Source organism: Aphelocoma coerulescens, chromosome 4, assembly GCF_041296385.1.
Source record: "Aphelocoma coerulescens isolate FSJ_1873_10779 chromosome 4, UR_Acoe_1.0, whole genome shotgun sequence".
Classification (NCBI taxonomy): domain Eukaryota; kingdom Metazoa; phylum Chordata; class Aves; order Passeriformes; family Corvidae; genus Aphelocoma; species Aphelocoma coerulescens.
This window is the reverse complement of record NC_091017.1, coordinates 74,839,493-74,859,971: the sequence shown is the minus strand read 5'-3', so window position 1 is coordinate 74,859,971 and position 20,479 is coordinate 74,839,493. Positions and strand designations below refer to the sequence as shown.

Genomic DNA, 20,479 nt, shown 5'->3' with positions numbered 1-20,479 from the left:
AGACAGAAAGATTTTTGGCAGTAATCAGAGAAATAGAAGGAGCTACTATAGCCAGCTGTCTGTTTCTTTTTGCAGCACCATGTTGTTGTGAGATATTAAATTGTAATCAAAAGTAGAATTTAAGCTCCAGCAAAAAGAAGACTGGAATTAGAGGTTTAAGGAGGGACTGATCACATTCTAGGCCCCATCTCTACAATGTGGATGTCTACAGCTGAGCCATTCAATTCTGTATATTGTCATGTGAGAGACACAGGCATTTTTAGAGAAATCATCTGACCTGTTTGAGATGTTTATATTTAGCCAATGTCATTGTGACACAGACTGAGTGCCTCTGAGTGCCTGTGAGCAATGTTTGCAGTGGTGTCACATTATCTCTGTTTGAGGCCTGGACCATTGTGTGTTGTTCTGTTGTCTCTGGTTGTAAGAAGCCAATGGAACATGGCAGCATATTTATCTTGTTGGCTGTACAAGGAGCTTAGAAATGTCTGGTTAACTGTCCTCACCTTCTAGCGGTAGCAGGAGCATGTCTGAACTCAGGCAGTGTAAATTAATGCAGATTTCAGCTGGTGGGCATACCCAAAATGCAGGAGGCAAGTAAGTGATGACTTGTTATATAAGCCTGACATGATAAAAATATAAATTTGATGAGGATCATAGACCAATAAACACAGGCACATCTTTTACTGTTGGTGGTAGAAGATCTCAAGCTCTGAAGTCTTTAAGCTGACTGTGCAGGGTCTCAGAACTTGTCTGAGCTCACCTTGCTCTGATTTGTGGTTATTTCTCTGTAGTAACAAATACTAAGGCATTCCTTGAATGAGGAATTGTGTTCTAGTTTAGCTTTAGTTTGCAATGATAACAAGTACAAGTAAAATTAGGAAACTGAGGACAACACCAGAGTAAAGGGTTGTCCAGACCAAGAAGGAAATTATACAATAATTTTATTGTATTATTAATTAAGGTTTCCTGTAATTATATATGTGATTACACAATCTGAATTAACTAGATTGTTAAAACTTTAATTGTACTAACAATAAATTCATAGCTCCATATATATGGTATGTTCCATTTTGGCCATAACAAAACTTTCATTTTACCAGGCTGCTAATGATCTTGGGTAATTAGGTATCAACAGCAGGTTTAAAGTCAGAGCAGTCTCAGCTTAGCTTGTTCTAGGTTTTGTTTTAGCTTTGTAAATAATAATGAGACTAACATCTTCATCAGAAAATTGATTAGAGTGTACAAAGTCCACTGGTCTTTGATTAGGACATTGATGATGCAGTACATTGATTAAAGAGCTCCTGATGAGATTTGCGCTTGTCTATAGTTCAGAAAAGTTCCTTTGGCCAAAAAGGTAAGAGTTATATTTTAAAACTGATTTTGCAACCTAAGAGATCAAGGTCCTGGCTGGTGTGAAGAAGATGCTGCCCTCAGAGCCAGCAGCAGACCTCTGATGACAGTCTGGATACGCTGCAGGAATAGTACAACCTTCGTACCTGTAGAAGAAATTTCAGTTAAAAGCCTCACTTTACTAAAAGTAGACAAAACAAATGAGTGCACAGCTCATCCTCGGTGTCTCTACCTGTTACCATGGTTGTATCCATACAGCAAAAAAAACATGATCACTTGTAGTGGAATTGTCACACACTTCATCAGCTGAGCTCAGACAAACCAGGGACAAACTTGTTGAGTATGCTAAAAAAGTGTAGGAGGGAGGAAAGACTTATATAACCTTTCTGAAGAGTTTGAATACTGTGCTTGTAAATAAAACTCTTGTACCACTTTACAGCTAAATGTACCTATTAAGATTTTAATTAAAGCTGATGAAGCATGTACAGAAAACATAAAAGAAAATTAGGGCTTCAAGAAACATTCAAAAATTTAAGAAGGCATTTGAGACCAAGTGGGAGACGGGAAGGCCAATGCCAATAGACCTGACAGTCCAGCAGAAACAGGTGAAAGCTGTTATTTGGCCTGCTTAGAAAACTCATTTGCCAAAGCAGGACTTCTATATGGGTGGGAAATCAAATCCAGCTGTAGTGTAAGATGCCACAAGCCTGAGCATGAATTTCCCCTGCAGTGTGCACTAAGTCTGGAAATGTTGTTTGTGATCTTCATATGCTTTAAATCATGGGATGTTTTATCCTGTCTTAGGCAGATAACTCACTTTATGTAAAAGAGTGGGGAATAGATCAAATAAATACTTTGTACAACAAATGCAGCTGGTTTGATATTCACAAGGTATCCCTTAGTCACCAATAAGGCCAAAAAAGAAGAAAAGACTGATTTCAAACATCATCATGTCATTTTTGATGTCTGGAATCAGTTGCTCAGGGCTCTTTAAAGTAGTCACCTGTGTTTTAGAGCAATGATTAATCAGAATACTTTGAAGGCTGATGGGTAATTCAGTATTTATAGGCAGCTTAGTTTTTGGTCCCCATTTTACAGCTCCCTGTCACGGTATTGATTATTGTTCACAGTAGCTGCCCAGTGGAAATTAGTATTGCTGTAAATTTTCAGTCAGCTAATCAGCAAAAATATCCATGAAGAAAGGAAATTCATACACTGCCTATGCTTCATTACAAAATGAAAATTAATTATTTTTCTCTTGGCTGATTGCTTATTTTATATGTATGCATATGCAAAATAGAGAATCAGACATAATATTGTGTCATCTCTGCTCCCCAACTTATTGTGAACTATTTCTGTTTTTTTTTTTTTTTTAAAGATATAGCATAATTAAAATCAGTATAATATTTTCCTTTACATCTATTCAACTGCAATTTTCTGGTCCTTAAATATCTCTTTTTTTTTCCTCAGGCTTATGAAAGAACATAGCAGAACTATATGTAATACTTCCCCCACTGTCTTTTCCTGCCCTTCTACCTCAAAGTTTCTTATAAGGGTGTGATAATTTCTTACCTTCCTCTTTTGTTGTTTCTGAAATAATCAGAATTTAAACATGGAATTTCTTTTTTTACCAACAGACATCATCAGACAAGAGAGTCAGTTTGGGCATGCTGAGGGCTTTCATGTGATGAGATGCCCAAAATTTTTAAACTCTTTTAATTTATTTATTTCTTTTAAATATATAGACTATTCTGTATCCACTTTCTATGAAGAGAAAACTACATTGCCATTTGCTAATAATAGATATCTGGGAAATACAGTAGCCCATAAGATCCCAAAGGAAAACAGAAGTGATTTTCAGTTCATTTACAGCCTGGAGAGAAACAGAATTTTCTCATTTGTGGGGAAGAAAAAAATTACAGTGGTTTATGTACTTTCTAGGGTCTGCTGTTCAAAGTCAGACATGCACATGCCAGAAGAACAGCCAGTTTGTGCACAGATATAAAATGTGTTTTCCTGAATTATTAATTCACATACACGTGAATTGTTGTGGTTTCAACATGCAAACAGTCATTACAAGAAATGACAGCAAAAAGCTGAAGACAATAAGGCAGCTTGCCAGTATTGCAAAGTTAGAAGACTAGAATGTGAAAACCTTGTGCTGAAGGTTAATGTCACACCTTAATGAAATTTTTCTGAAGTTTATGACCAAAAAGTCCAGATGGTAAACCAACAGCTCAGGTGAAGGAATGAACCCACCTCATATCTTATAATAAGCCCAATGTATGATTTAAAATGGCACCCAGATGAGTTTTCATTTCCAGCTCACTCATAATTCTACATAATGAAAGGTTTGATAATGTATAAAAGTGATTAAATGCAATGCTGAAATCCTCAGAGTCATCTTTTTCCTATGATATTGAAAATATCTGTGGTATATTATGTATAGTTTTGTAAATGATATACATTTTTCATAGCTGCTTTCACTGGCAATTTTCTTCCTCTAATGGCTGTATAATTAAACGATAATGGAATATTTAGGCTTATGTATATTCATGGAGAAGTAGTTATAACAGAAACCCCTATAATTAACTATGATCCCCTCCCCCCAAAATACACTTTTGTTCATGCACCAATTTTTATTTTTCATAGACCTTATTTTTTTTCCTGCAGATAATAATATTGACAAGCAATATAGAATATGAACTTTTAAATCCACATGAGGTTTTTCAGCTAAAGGTTTGTTTTCAGCAGTTTGCATTAACTCTGGCTACAGCAATTCCTAGGGTTCTGACTTGTGCATTTTCGATGCTCTTACTACACATAAGGGGGCAGGTTATTGTCTAGTCCACATATACACAGTGGAAAAACTCAAGGAGATTTGTTTGGTGCTTCCTTTACTGAGCCTGTGGTGCAAAATTAGCTTCTTCAGTATCTTTTCCAGCACACTGAATTTAAGATTGTATCCACTCAAATTTTGCACCCTCCTCTCATGATAGTATTTTGTGCTCTACCAGCTCTTGAAATGCCCAGATCACTAGAAAATAGGATATTTTGTGTTTCTGCTCCTTCCCAGTGCTCTACACAGAGGCATGAGCTCCAGATGGAGCCTCTTGGATTGGCCCTTAACGACCTCTTGGGTTTTCTGAATTTAAATTCATTAAGTTCAGGAGAATTTTGTCATTGACTTTGGAACACCCATTGATTTCTGTGGTGCCCCCATTTAATCCTCTCTCGTTTCAAATACTGTACCTGAATTTGTAGATGAAACCTCAAATTTCAAATTTCTTTTCATATCATAATTACAGATCTTCAGCATTAGCAGGACAAACTAACAATCTGAGTAATTAATTTATTTTATTCTTTGGCATCTGTCTTGCGGTGGGCTTTTTAATTATTATAATGATGATGGTTTTTACTTTGAAATTACTATCTCACAAAACTTGTTTTTAGAGATTTTTTCCTACTACATTCCTTTTTCATGGATATTGTTGGCTCATACTGCCTTAACATGACTGTGAAACTGCAGCACTGGTCTCCACGGGCACAATCCTTGTTACTTATTCCAACTTGACTCCCATAAAGGAAAATATTCTCAACCAGCACAAGCAGAGATAGATCAACGTGTTCCACACCTTGGTCTGAATTGCTGCTTTCTTGAAACTCCATGTGAGAAACCTCACACTCCTCATAGAACATCTCTGAGAAGAAATTTGTAAGCACAACAGACTATGGTCATCAAAGATTAACTTGAGGTTGTAAACATGAGAGGGTGTAAACATTTAGCTTCTGTAAATATATATCTATTGACAGTAACAAAATGCTATTCTGGAATAGATTTTCTAGAAATAAAGGCTTCTATTATGTGAAAAATGAAGTTCTGGGGTACTTCTTCAATACTTCTTGTCTGACTTGAAGTTCATCGACACACATTGGAACTATTGGAACTTTTCAGCTGAGGAAAGGACATGAGATATAGCAAAGATATGAAATATGGATGATGGTGGCAATAAGACTGACATGAAATATGATAGAGGTTCCACGAGAGGCTTGGAGAAAAGGAATAAATAACAATTGAGCATTGGTTTTTTTCTGAAACAAAAACAAAGGCATCAAACAAAACTTGGGAGTTGGGAAGTGCAGATGCAAGAAGTTACTGCCTTCATTCTATTTGTATCTAAAACTATGGAACTTTCTGCTTTGCCTTATGAATGTTTACAAGCACTCAAAAATGCACTGGAATTTTTTTAGAAATTCAGCCCTTTCAAAATTTTTTAAAAGATATTACATTTCACTTCAGCAACTGCATACATGGATGGGATTATGGATGATCTTCTATTCTCATGTTTTCAAAGGCTTGTAAAACCTACAAACATGCTGAGAAACATGACTGAGGATGTACGTTATTGTTTCGGCTTGTTACTTTTTTCTGACATATTTCTAGGCTGTGATTTTCAGATGTAAGAGATGAATGAAGATCCTGCTGACTTTGAGGAGTCTTACATATATTCTTCTTGAATAAAAATGATGTCTCACACTGCATAATGATATACTGAGGTTGAATTTTTGTTTGTGGGTTATATTGTATTTTTTTTCCTTGATGCTGGACAGGTTAGCTAAGAATTTCTAGTCAAAAACATTTTCTTCACACTGGGTGAAAAAATTACTTTTAGTGGTATTTTTACATCTGGTATTTTTACATCTAGTATTTTTGCATCTAGTATTCTGAAATTTTTTTTTTTTTTCTCTTTTTTTTCTCATTTTTCCATGACAATTTTCCATTACTCGTGGAAATGAGACTGGAAATTCATTGTCTTAAACACAGTAAAAACTAGAATTCTCTGGTCCTCAGATTTCTCTCTGGTGTCCCACAAGACTTGTACTGAGCCTGAGATGTGACCTTTTGCTTCTCTAGCCAAAGGCCCTCAGGCTGACTTCTGTTGTCATGCATTATAGACATCTGGCTGCCAGGAGAAATCATTTCCATGGACTTAGAGGTGAGACTGTGGTGAATTTTGGGATAGATAATTCAGTTAGAGCCATGTCTAGAAGAGGGATTTTGTGAAGTACTTACATTGCAACTCCTTCAGCTTATCTTGGTGGCTTTTGAACAGAAGTAGTTGAATAGCAGCTGAGATTTGTCCAAAGATTTGTTTCTCGTGGATGTTTTTAACCAGCAAACTGGCAAAAGGAAAGCCAATTCCAGTAAGGTGAAGATAATCCTGAGATCACAGATAGTCCTTCTTCTGGTTTTATAGAATTTTTAAACCTAGAGATTTCTTGCACACACTATTATTCCCCAAAACACAAATGAAAGTCACAATAACATCATGTTCTACTGCATTTCATTCAGTAGAGTACAGCTGAGAGACAGAAGTTATTATTGCCTCCTTTAGCCAACTTTCTGCTACCATGAGGTGTTCATTTTTTTTCTTCTTTCTCATTCCTAATATCAGGACCTTAAGAACATGAGGTTTATTTAAGGCGAAAGCGGTTATCAGGAGCCCAGAAAACCAAACCAATAGATGAAATCAAATGTGATAAATTGCAATGAAAAGGCTATGGCAGCAGTCTCTAACTCAGGAAAACTGAATTCTTAGGAAAGATGATGCAAATTAAGTTCTAGTTATTGTACAGACATGAACAACTAAAAGATAGGATCAGACCTGAAAAATGTACGTTTACAAAAAGCGATGCAGATGAGTTACTTTGGAATTAACAGTAAAATGGCCCCCAAAAAGTGCACTATGACATATATAAAAAATTACATTAAATATGGAATTATGTAGGCATTTTTGTATATAATTATCTCTATGAGGTTGGCAGTATGGTTCAGAACAAAAATTTTCAACAGTAATTTTTAATTAAGCCCTGAATTACCCTCTGCATCCAGTGCTGTTGGTTATCATTTACTTTGAAAGAATTCTCAAAAGCAGATCTCCTTTTAATGTCCTTTTAATGTTTATTAGTCAAATAGTAATAACTGACAGGAATGCTGGTCAATCAATAGCAAAAAAGGCACCAATTTTCACAGAGACAATATTCATAATCTTTTTCTCCAGCTGTAATTTAAACCAACTGCTCTCTGTGGATGAAATGACAGGCTTATTTATGGAGAAATTACTCTTGACCTTAGCAGCATAGTGGTAAAAATTATCTTATAAATCTGGGGAGTATTTCCATGGCTTTTTTTTTTTTAATCAAAAGGGGTAATGATATAACAACACATATATTGCAATCAAATAGTTCATATTCCCTTCAGTGAGATGTATCAACTACTGGACATGTGCAAAATGAGTCTTTCCAAGCCTGTTTTGGGTTTCCATTTCATTACAAACTTCACCATGTTTTAATATCATGACCATCTTTCTGTACAGATCTCAAAAATATTTACTAAAACATGAAAACTGGGACTGTGAAGATTGGTGCAGGAATAAAGAAGCTTTCCAAGCAGAAAGAAAGGCCCTTGAGAATACTTAATTCTCAAAAAGTGCTCAAGGGGTTTAAAGATGTAGGGAAATGGTGCAATGCAATGAATAATGATTTGCTGGTTCTTCATTTAGTTCTACTGGAAGCTCAAAGTGTGGATATTTTGGATTTGTTCTTTCTGATGGTTGAGTGACTGAGATCTTTTGTATCAGCTCCACATTTTAACAGACACTACAAATGCAGAGGAAACAACTGCTCTCATCACACCCTTCTTCCACAAACTAATTCCAGCCTCTTCTGTTGAGAAATGTGGTGACAGTTCAGAATAATATTTCATCAGTGCAGGAAGTTACCATCAAAAGGAAAGTAAAGATTATTTTAAGCATGTTAATGGGATTTTGATAACCATCTGAGCAGCTTCACTTCTGGTTGTGCAGACAATGTTGCACCAGCCATCTCTGGTTTTAACATTCTGATCAAGTGTTCTTTCAACATAGCTTAGCTACCTTTATGCCTATATTAAAAACAAGCAAAGAGCTCAGGGAGAAGAATGTTTTCACAGACTTTACAACCAGAATAACAATATGTACAGACATTTCCCTTTCAAAATAATTTGCAGTTTGAGAGCTATTGAAGATGTCTGCTATTGATATAAATTGTAGGTGGATGTGTTAGTATCAAAATTGTTATTATAAGAAGCCAGAAACATAAATTATTGCAGCCCAGATAAAGACACAAAAATGGTGTTCTGAAGAAAAACACTTCATCCTTAAAAGAAAATAAAGAATTCAGTGTCACTGGATTTATTCTCCCGATTTTGTTGCAAACTTTTGTGTGTGTATCTGTGTAGAGCTGCAAACTTTTACAACTGAGAATATAAATAAATAGTTATTCACATTTATATACATTTACACACACATGCATATTGCGTGTTCAACTCCCATCTTTATAATAGTCTTTCTTTTCAGATGTTTAATTTTTCCCATTTGAGATATTCCAGTTATGGACTCAGATGTTTCTTTTCTGAAAATTCCCTGTGGAAAAATCAAAAGGCATCATAAACCCTATACTCTATGAGATAATCAAGCTTTGACAGTGGTTGGGATCATTGCTGAGGACAAATTCAATGCTGTGTGCAATTGCTGGCATGGAAATAGATGGACACAATAATTCTATGCTCAAAAAACCCCTCTTTTTTTTTGGTGTCAGCCCCATTTCCAACTCTCCACGTTTGCTTGCAAAAGGTCAATAGCTTACAAGGTATTACATATAGTCATGAAAAATATGGGTTTGATTACAAGAAAGATGACAAGGATGGTTATGGTTGGTATTTTTTCTTTTTTTATTTTGTATGATTCTGAAGATTTATCATAATTCAGCAATTTACTTCGAAATTTAAGAAGTCTTTGGAGAAGCAGAGTAACCTTTAACCCAGAAGGGCTAGAGGAGAACACAACTCACACAGTGACATTATGTTACAAATCAGATTTTTTAAGAAGGGCACAAGGTTCACACAGTGGTAAGGCTGAGCTCTAACCCCTGAGGAATTTTTCAGTGAACTAGTGAAAATATAGATCAATTCTTCACTATTATTTTCATGTTGTGGAGATTCACACCCAATCGTGCATAGAGCCATAAAACCAGCACAGTACATCAAATGTGAGTTACCTGCGTCATGTAGATAAAGAGCATCATAAATCTGGATCTGAGAGGTAACAAAATGCCATGAGTGATGGATCAGCTATCAGCTGAATAGATTCAGCTATTTCAGCACTGCTCAGAACATGAAAAAATGACTGGTGGAAGAACTGAATGTTGGATGATGCACACAAATGAACAACTAGAGCAGCTGTGAAGAGTTCATAGAAGTGAGAAAGGTTTGTGCTGAAGAAATCCAAGTCACTGGCACCAGATGAGATTTCAAAGATTTCCTGCTCTGTCCCAGACACTGCCTTGGGGTGGGACTGGGGGACAAGTCACTTCTCCAGTGTCACGTCCTTATCAATATCATTGAGGTATGGATGGCTTTCCTTCTAAACTGCCCACAAAAAGGTCAGTATTACCCAGTTCCAGTGAAATCAAAACACGAGATATTGTTGAATTCTCTGAAAATATATTTATTTGAGGAAAAGAAAGGAAGAGCACTCCGAGAAAGTTAAAAAACCCAACCATACCTATACATGCACTGTTTTTATATTTTGATGAAACGTTTGGATGTGGGGTTTTTTTTAAGCGTGTGAAACAATTATTAAATTTTTAAGTGGTGTCAATATGTTTGCTCTGTGCTTTTGCTTTTCTTTAAAATCAGGACAAGGCCTTTGTATTTTCATTGCTACTCTCACATTATTATTGTTAAGGATTTATTTACTTGGAACCTTTATCCACCACCACCACGAGATGAAAGTAGACATAATTTCTTTATTTTTAGTATTTTACAATAATGGAATAAAATGACATAAATTTTGTAGAATTATAGTATTTCATAAGTTTCCAGGTATTTTTTTCAGGCATCTTTTAAAAAATTTATTCCTTTTTCTAACTTTTCAAGTAATTCTCCATTCAAATTATGAAGTTAATTCTATACTTCTAATGGCATTTTTATTGCCTGTGCTGAAAATGGAAGCCTTCAACTTGCTGACATCTGGAGCATAAGCTATGACTGGGAAATGTCCTTTTAGGATTGATAGGCATTTCTACCCACATTATTTTTCATAAATGAAAATATCTTCAGGAGAGATTGAACAAAATTGTTCGCCTAAAGACAATTTCACACAAGATTTTCTTTACAGATAAGGTGAACCAGGAAAGAGATAAAAGAAACTCAGAGTTAAGGTTAAAGACATTGAAATCCAGTTATCCATTGGCCTAACTCCTTATCAACTTTAAAAATGAGTGGATTGCTCTGAATGACCCCGCAAGAAGCAGGAAACAAAAAGAAGTCTACTGTGTAACACCTAAATTCCATTACATGATGAGTCACAACTTAAAAAAAATAAATTAGGGAAGTTCAAATTTGAAAAGGTTGAACATCTATGATTTCAAAGAAATAAATTAGTGTTAAAGCTTTAAAGCAATCTTAGCTCTGTCCCATAGTGGTAGAATCCAGACATGCATGTATTATTGTGAATTTGTAGAAAATGCCTCTTATCTTGACAACACGAATAAATTAATATTTCTTTTCAGAATTGGCATTTGTGCCACTGCATGGTGACTTTGTACTTCTATTTTCTTCCAGCAACAGTGGGACTCTAAAATGGTTTCATAATTTAATGTGCCTTTTTGTATTAAAAAAATAAATAAAAAGGTGTGCTTTCCTTTTTAATTTTTTTTTAAATTTATATGAAATTATTAAGCAGGCAGTACCTAATGATAAAACTGTAGAACTGTCTCTAAGGAACTGGGATAAACACAACATGGGCCACAGATCAGAACAGATTTATCTGAAAAGCTGTATTCCCAGAGTGTTAATAGCCTGGAAGAGTTGTGTGGTATCAGAGTTATTTTAAAATCACCAGGGTCCTGCTTTTATTTTTTTAATACTGATATTTAGTATTTCAAGCCAGAAATACACAAACTGAGCACTGCTGGAAATAGATCTGATTGTAATGAAAATTCATTCAGAACATTCAGAATTATATACTGTTTTATTGGTCCTGATAATACTGCAATTTCTAGATTGCAGAGAAAGGCTAGAGAAAAAATATTAAAAAAGCAACTTTTAAAACCTACTCAAAGACAAACCTTTAAAAATGCCACATCATGGTGTTTTCTTTCCTGCTTGCAGCCTTGCAGCTCCCTTTGGCATCAGTGAATGCTGCAGAGGGGCCCAGAGACAGCACAGCTGCCTGTGCAGCCAAAACCTCTGGAGGTGTGCTAGAACCAAGATATGTTTAAGGGAAAGCTGTGCTAAGAGCTTCACAGTCAATTAATTAATCATGAACTGAAAAGGAGTCCAGTATCTGGAGACTGGAAGATAAATGGGATCTCAAACTCAGGAGATTTCCATCTAATCTCTGGCAAGTCCAACCCTGAGTGCTCATGCTGCAAAGATACACATCCTGTTCATATGCTTTGGGTGTGAAATGTTTTGTTTGAGCAAGAGAAAGACAGTCAATGTAAAATAATAAAAATAAAGACCTCCTAAAGACCGCTAGACTATTCTTCCCCTCTTCTAGGCTCACCCCTGGCACTTTAATTCTCTAGACTTATCCTTTCATTAGAGATGAGAGGATTGTTTATTCAGGCAGACCACTTGAGAATTGAAGCTAATCCAATTTAAATAGCCGTGAACATTTAAAGTAACCATTAAACAAGCCAAGGTGGTGCTCCATGATCTTTTAATACCTTTGTGCTCTCTCTCATTTCCCACTCCTGCATTCTGACTTACATGGGGCAGGATGACTCTCAGGTTAACAGCTCACTGTCCTGGTCCATAACACACGAGTTTTGTACAAAGCTTGTTGTCTTCAGAAAGGTGATTTTTCTCCAGTGGGAATACTAAATTAGATTTCCAAACAAACTGGTTTGGGTTCTGGAGTTGTCCCTCTTTTACTGCTGACTGTAGAAAATAGTACACCTTAAATTAAGAGCTTTGTTTTAGAAATCTAAGGCTTGGTGAGATGGTCAACTGTTTTAACTGATAAGGTGTGTAATTTTTTGTTTTTAAGAGCATATCTATATATATAGATTAAAAAATCCCTACGTTCCCAGTGTCTAGAAATTGTGGTCCTAATTTTGCAAATAAGTACAAAGTTTGTAAGAAGTCTTGAGAAATTAGATAAAAGGTTCCAGTCATATCTGCTGTTCTGAAGGAGTGAGAGGTACAGAAAACTTATTTTTGGCTAATAGCTCAAAACTTTGTGGCAGGAGTCATCTTGACTGGTTTTAGAACCTGTGTTGCAGAGGTCCCTCTATGAGCTCTCTGCCCACATCCCTGCTGTATCAATGCATCTGACCAAGTCCAATTGCTAAGACTGTGTGAGATGAATCCTTTCCTTAACTTAGCTAGGTTTCAGTTTTTTATACACCCCTGCAGCTGTCTTTTCATATGGAAAATAAGGGAGCTTCTGCTTTGCATAAGTGCTTAGGAGAAGAGCTAAAAGTCCTTCTCCACTGTTCATGTCCCTGGGCCAACAGGAGCCACATCATGGGACCATGGGGAGTCTCTTTCACCCTTCAAAACTTTTCAGAAAAGAAAATAAATCTAATTTTCACTTCCAGCATCCTGAAAATTGCTACAATAATGGTTCCTCCCAATCCAATCTCCTGACAGCACATTGCAGAGTAGAGTTGAAATATAAGCATGAAATATAAGCAATCAGGATCCACAGACTGACTGATTCAAACTGATGTGCCTCTGCCTTCCTTACAAATAAACAGATTCATTCTATTTGTTTCAGTTTGGGACAGAAGAAGTTTGAACTCTCAAAAATACCCACAGAACAGAAAGTTCAATTTGTTTCTGATGTAATCCTGTCCTGAATTCTATTAGACCCTCCTGAAGAGAATCCCTTTAGTCAACTCCTTTTTTACAACTTCTACAGTTTTAAATTAGCATACTGCTCTCATGTTGCTCATTAAATCGGAGATATGATGGAAAAGTAGATGCAGCTAATTAGTAATGAATAAATTATTTATGGCTTCTTAAAAAATGAGTGACCTGTAAGTTAACATTGTTGGGGAATTATTTTTTAATTGGATGTGATCTTACTGCTCTTCACACTTAACCTCAAAGTTTTAAGCAGCCATTTCTTAATTCAAAGATCTGAAAGTTCACCTGCCAGAAGTGGTGGAACAGGGCAAAATAAGAGTACACTCCTGTGAACTGTCTGTACTGGGATCACTGGAACCTCTTAGAGTTCTGCAATAAATAATTTACAGAATGAAATCCAAACCCACCAAATCAGCAAATAAATTAATTGTATGCTCAACTTTAACTCTGGGACACATTTACAAACATAATTAAGTGCTGAGGTACTTAAATCTCTCTTCTTTCCCAAGAACAAGCAAAGAATTGCCATACTGAGACAGGCTGCAGCTTTCTCCTATTCCAGCATCCTGCTTGACAACAGGATAGCTGGATTAAAAAAGAAATAGTCATTATGCAGGCACATTCTTCTCTGGGGACATTCTCTTTGTAATCAGCAGTTTATGGACTCTCTGAATGCCAGTTTAGGCATCTGATTGTGTTTAACACTCAAAAGGATGGACCACTTTTACATGAATTTGTAAAATCTTTTTCTAATCCATTTAAACTTTTATGGGAACTTCCTGGTCATTTCCTACTTGTTTCTATGTAATTTTTCCTACAATTTGAACTAAATATCTCCTATTTGTTACACAATACATACATCCTCCATAAAAAGATGGGGATATACTTTGCTTTCCTGTGTAATGACTAAAGATGTCTAAAGACCAAGAGTGATTTTTACTCCCTGCTGCAAACCTAAAGCATTTTTACTTCTTCAATTTCAAGTTTTGTTGAAAATGTATAATACATTTTTAATAATTTATCAGATATTCTATATAATTTTTAACATATTTATACTATATTAGAAAGAATACTGAATATTTGCAACATCCACTTCAAAATTATCTAACAGAATCAAAGAACGTTTTGGAAGGGACCTTAAAGACCACCGAATTCCTACTCACTGCCATAGGCAGGGACACTTTTCATTAGACCAGGTTGCTCAAAGCCCCTTCCAGCCTGGCTTTGAACACCTGAACACTTCCAGGGTTAAGACATCCCTGGAATAGACATGTAATTTTTAATTACACACACATATATTTTTTTTTCTAATTTTTTTTTTTTTTTTTTTTTTTTTGGTGCCAGTGATACTTACCAAACTCAATAGTTGTATTACTTCTTTATCTGTTTTTTCCAACAAGGTTTTGAAGTAACACCAAACATAAGGACATAATTTCATACAAGTACACTTGAGCTTTGCAATGACTCATTCTTTCTGTGGCACATGAAAATATTGTCATTATTTTAAATATAGTTTAAAGTAAGTATGTAGAAATCCTGTATAGCAAATACACTGTAAGGGTCATGTTTTTCTCAATAACTGCAACATCTCAATTAAATCAGTTCAGAATCACAAAAAAAAGAGCATACTGTAGGTATGTTTATTTTTCATTTGAATTAAGTTACTGTCACTATTAATATTTCAGATGTGTCATAAATATTCCAGGAAGTAAGTTTTCTTTATGCTTATAGACTCTGCAGCTGATGCATACATAATTCAAGGAGAAAAAAGTGTAAATACTCAGGTATTTATTAGAACCACACAGTCAGAAAAAGTCCGGGTGCAATTTCTGTGAAGATTATTCTCTATGAAGTTCATCTTTTCTCCTTTACTCATTTACCTGACTTAAGAATTAAAGCTGATGGAAAAAATCTTTCGCAAATCTGAGCTTTGAAATATTTATTAGAAGGGAAACAAAACATCACAAGAAATAAAGAAGTGAATTTGAGAGATGAGATCACTTGCTGGAGTCACACTTGCAGAGTTCCTAAAAGAAGAAGGAATCTTCCCTCCTCCAATACCTGATGATTTCACTAGAACCTGTTCCCTTCGTTATGGAATCCCTCATATTACATTCTTACCACAATAAAATTGCAATGGGTCTGGGTTAATCACAGAGAGAACTTCTGGTTGTTTGTGAAGCCCAGTCTGCACCTGCTTTCCAAGCCACGGCTTTGGCAGCCAGCTGTTCAAACAACCTTTTTTTTTTTTTTCCCTCCATAGTGCTTCAGCAATTAAAACATTTCCAGAATAACCAATGCTTTAGCCTTCATAAAAACAGAAAGTAAAAAGGCTTGTGGTATTTCAAGTTGACTGTTCCATCCATTATGACTGTGTGTGCTTTTCTTCCATTTTTGTTTTTCTTGTTTTCTCAATCTAAATAGGATTATTTCAACATCTGGCTTCTGGCACAGCTGTGATCTTTCCAGATGTGCTGTATGCCTAGGGATTAACTGTTTTCTAGGGATTAACTGTTTTCCTAGTCTGATTATCCTGTTAAGAGGTATGAAAGGGGATTCATCAATCCAAATCTTCTTGAAATTCTTTTTTCTAGGTGCATCTAAACATTTTTGTTATAACGATGGGCTTGAAAACAGATGTCAGTTTTCTGCCTGACATCCCTTTGTTAAATGCCAGCACTTCAACCATCTTCACCTGTGCCTCCCATCTTTCCCTGTGTTCTTTACATCCATTACAGGGAAAAACAGTTTTAAGTGTTATCACCCTGACCTTGATCATATTGCCTCTGATCTTTTTAAGTGGGAAATCAACATTTTTTCCTAGTGACCCAACTCAGCAATCATCAGTGATTATTTTCCCATTTAGTATCTTTACTATATCAAATGGCAGGTGATTTCCATCTAAACTCTGTAGTTAAGTGCACAAGTGCTGTACCTGGAAATACAGCAGGCTCCAAATGAGTAGTTGATTGCATCTGAGTGCCTAAAAATTACTGAAGAGTCTTGCCTAATATAATCTTTAAGAAAAGTAAACCTTCCAATTTTTCAGTTTTTCAACTGGGAATTGGTTGCAGACTGACCATCCATTGAAGAACACACAAGGAGTGAACACAGTTATCAGAGTCCAGGAGCATGAACAATTTTTCTAAGATTTATTCAAATGCTGTATTGCACATCAACCTTGGTTTGAATGGAGAAATAGACATTTTAGAAAGATGTCTCTGGCAGAATAATTTTGGATTGAAAGTAAGTAAAGAAGAAAATTTTGGATAAAGAAAAAGCAAAGAAACCCCCCCAGATAAGCCCACCCATAACTGTAGGAAAGATTGTTCAGCCATGCCCATTCTCTTTCCTTAGGATTACACCATATTATCTTTGGAAAATGGAATAGTATACCTTTATTTTATATTGTTTTGAAACCATATTAAAACAGTAGCATTTTTAACTCACTGGAAACTTTACCCCAAGCCAATTAAACTTTATTCTGAGTCAATTAAAGAATGACACATTTTCACATGACTGGAAAAACAAACTGTATTTTCCATAATGTGCTGCACCTGTCCTCTAAAGAAAATGTGATGAATCACATCTTCAGATCTGATGTGCAAAATGCATTTTGATCCTCAAATCTGAGGTGAGAACAAACCTGTAAGCATTTGAACCTCAAACCTCATGTTGCCTTTCCTGTGATACCACATTACTGCACAATGTCAACACTCTTCAGAAATGAATTGGTACTTCAGTCCAACATGTCAAGAAGTTTCTCTCCAAATTATTTGTTTTTACTGCTTAATAAATAACTTTACTCTATAAACAAGGCCAAAACACATTCTGTTTTTCATCAAAAAGCTATTCAGAACTTTTTAATATATTGAAATATGCCACCTTCCTGTAGACAGAATATTGTTCTTTTCACTCACTTCTAAATCCCATTTTTTTTTAAATGCATGAAAATTGTACAGAAGGTATGCAAAGTGCAAGTAAGACAAAAATTAATAACTGTGTTGCCTGGACATAAAGAAATTAGTGTGTTCCTCTGGCTTATTTTCCATGGATTTAGAATGACTCCTTTCATGGATTTTATGATGACTGCCCTTGGACATAAATCAGCTCACCCAAGCTACTTTTTGCATTGATATTTACAGTGATTTTCTTTCTGTATTTCCTTCACACTATACTAATATTTTATCATCACATGTATGGCTAAAATAGGAGCATAGGATCTCATTACACTTTCTATTTCTCACTGTCTTTTAAAGGAGTATCCCCCTCTGGCCACACAAAGTGAATCTAGTAATTTTCTGAACTGATTGCTCACTGCCTTTTACCTTTAAGGACACGTACAGGAAAGTAACATGAGACTAAACTTACTGGAGCTGCAGGGCAGTCTTCCATCTTCTTGTGTTCTCTAGATCGCTGCCTGAAAAGCAGAGTGCTGGGGGAAAAGAAAAAAAGGAAAAATATTATTTCTCACTATGCATTTTTATCTCAGCTGTATATTCACTGCAAGTCCTAACATTGATTGTAACATCTTTCTTCATTCCCTTACAATGGGAATTTTAATCATCTGCTGAATGAGACATTTCTGTTTCTTACATGTTCTGCCTTTTCTCAAAAGCACAAAGTTCTTCTATTCAAAGTTATTCTTCTCTGTTTCCAATAAGAAGCTAAATTCATGTGTCTTTTTACTTCTATCATTTCCTTCAGATGGACAGAACATGTCAAAAACCTGTCAACTTTCTGTGGAACATTTATCCTTAACATCGTAAAGTTTAGAGTTAACTTCTGGAAAAAGTCTTTTGGAAGGGTAAAGCACTGTCTTTGCTTGATGAGGGCTGCTGAATTTTCAGTAAGACTTTTCCCTGCAGCCAGGCAGGATCTGTCATTCAGTGGAATGCGTTTGTAAAGAAGCCTCTGGGAAGGAAAAGGAGGAGACCACACTCCTCAGACCGATGGATATTTGGATGTGAAGCAGGGAGTGCAGCCAGCCTTTGATTGTGCATTGCCAACTGCACACCAGGGTTCAATAGCATCTCACAGGAGTATCTTTAGAGGACATCATTAAAATATCTCAGTTAATTTACCACAAGTATCACTTGTGTAAAAGAAGATAAAGGTATTACAGAGAAAAGTCAGCACACAACTTCATAGGGCTGGACACATCTGGAGTGTGCCCCATCACAGGAAGATCTGGGATTTCCATTTGTGAGGATACTTTAAATGGAAACAACCTTTGAAGATATTCTGATAGGGGGAAATTGCATTAGAACTACCCCTGGAAACACCAAACTGCCTCTAGATGCAACTTTAAGTAATTTTGCTTCAGACTCAAAGTAAAATCTCATGAGGTATGGAGATTACAGCAGTAAGTCACCACAGCTGATGATCATCAGTAGGGGTAAAACCTGGCATTTTGAACATTAAAAGCAGAGAAAAAATGTTTTCTGCACGAAAAATGCTAAAATGCATTGCATTTACTTAGAAAGCTAATTGGAAATGAAGAAACATTCAGTGCTGCCTCATGAAACATTCCCATAAATGAAACCTGATCTGAAGGCATCCGTCAAGCTGCAGAATTTCAAAGTTATGTTCTTTTTACAAACGTATTTTAAAATAAGCTTTATTATTTAAGATTTTTATTCTGACTTTTTGAACTCATAGGAGATTCATAGATGGAAACACACAGGGAAGCAAGTGTTTATCAGGGCTTAATAAAAATGGAATTTTTTTTGTTGCAGTCTTATATTTTTAGAAGGAAGTTTTCTTTTTTTAATGCCAGAAATGATACAATGACATTTTTATCCTAAAAATTAATTTGAACAAATGAATTTGACACCAAATATTTCAATTATTTTTTCCAAAAATAGTCTATTTAATAATTTATTTTGAGTTTCAGTTCACATGTGAAGGGCAGGGAGGAAACCAATCCCAAACCTCTGACTTTTGATGGGGAGAGAAACATGTGCATGATTGCAAGACAGAAAATAAATATAATAAATGAATAAAACTATTATCTGGATCCACATGCTCCAAGAACTGAAATTCTGCTTCTGACATAGCAGAAAGGTAAACTGCAGTTTTCATTCTCTATATATAGAGATGGCCAAATGTGGAGTGGTTACAGTCCTGTTGCCAATAGATCCTTAAATATTATTTGCCACTTAAGATCTACGCCTCCGGGGAGAATAAGAAAATGCAGCCACTATTTGCCTCTTCCTCTTTTACCTCTCATGCTCAGTGGACTGAATGCTGTTATTGGTTACATTTAAGTGGAAAATATATATATATATTTTTAAGAGGATAAAAAAGCCATGACTTCAAGTTGCTCCCTCAGAACTCAGTGAATGTAACCATATACTACTTTTCCCCCCCACTTTTCCTTCCAGATTTTTTTTTTTTTTTTCTTTAAAACTCTGCTCACAGCTCTGTTTGTCTGGTACAGTAACCATTTCAGAGAATTGCCTGGAGAGCCTAATCCGTCTCTTGGTTTAGATCAGATTAACTTTCAGAAGGGTGAGTCAGGAACATAACAAGGAAGCTGAAATGAGGTTTGTTCAGTGATATTTAGTCAGGAATGCTGCAACACAAAGTCATACAGAGAAGAGGCTGCCCAGCCTTTTCATCCTTGCAGACATATGCAAATCCAGGGAAGGTCAAATTGAGTTTGCGAGCTTTGGTTTCATCCTTTGTAGATGTTAGTCCTCATCACAAAATCCAAATGGAATTTAATTCAATTGAGTGGAAAGGCAGGAATAACAGACATCATAAGCCTCAGTTAAAATGTGTTGGCAGCAGTATCTGGGAAGCTTGCAAGACATCTGCACCAGCCCTCTGCAAGCTTTTATTGTCAGGCTTTCAGTCTATTCAAACCTAAAGCCTCATCAAATCAACAACTGAAACAAGTTTCAAATCTAGGAAAAAGAAAAAAATATATAATTCTCTTCAACAAAACTTCCTAAACAGCAGAGTAACACTAGGGAAAAAAAAAAAAAGGAAAAGAAAACAAAACAAGAAGCAAAATCTATTCTTAAAATTATGTACTTACAAGACAAACAGAGGAGAGGAAGAGGAAAGAGCGCTAAAGAAGTGCTGAATATACTCTTTCAAGAAAAGCACCCAGACTAGACTGGCTTGTGGGAATTTTTATTAGTTCTGAAATTAGAAACCGGGCACTGAGGTTGGGGAGAGGGGAGTGTCTCAAACCAGCTG

The 20,479-nt window shown here is 35.8% G+C and overlaps 1 long non-coding RNA gene across 3 annotated transcripts; it reads right to left on the bottom strand.

Annotated features, from left to right (window-relative positions):
- Positions 1-512: 512 nt before the first annotated feature.
- On the bottom strand, positions 513-20,402 carry LOC138109185 (uncharacterized). 3 transcript variants are annotated; one of them, XR_011150339.1, is made up of 4 exons: positions 20,316-20,402; positions 17,642-17,705; positions 1,388-1,496; positions 513-619 (listed from the first exon to the last, which is right to left on the bottom strand). It is a non-coding gene; the product is annotated as an uncharacterized lncRNA (long non-coding RNA). The 3 variants fall into 3 exon arrangements; XR_011150338.1 differs by lacking the exon at positions 513-619 and having other exon boundaries at positions 999-1,496; XR_011150340.1 differs by lacking the exons at positions 513-619; positions 1,388-1,496 and adding an exon at positions 7,352-8,813.
- Positions 20,403-20,479: the final 77 nt, after the last annotated feature.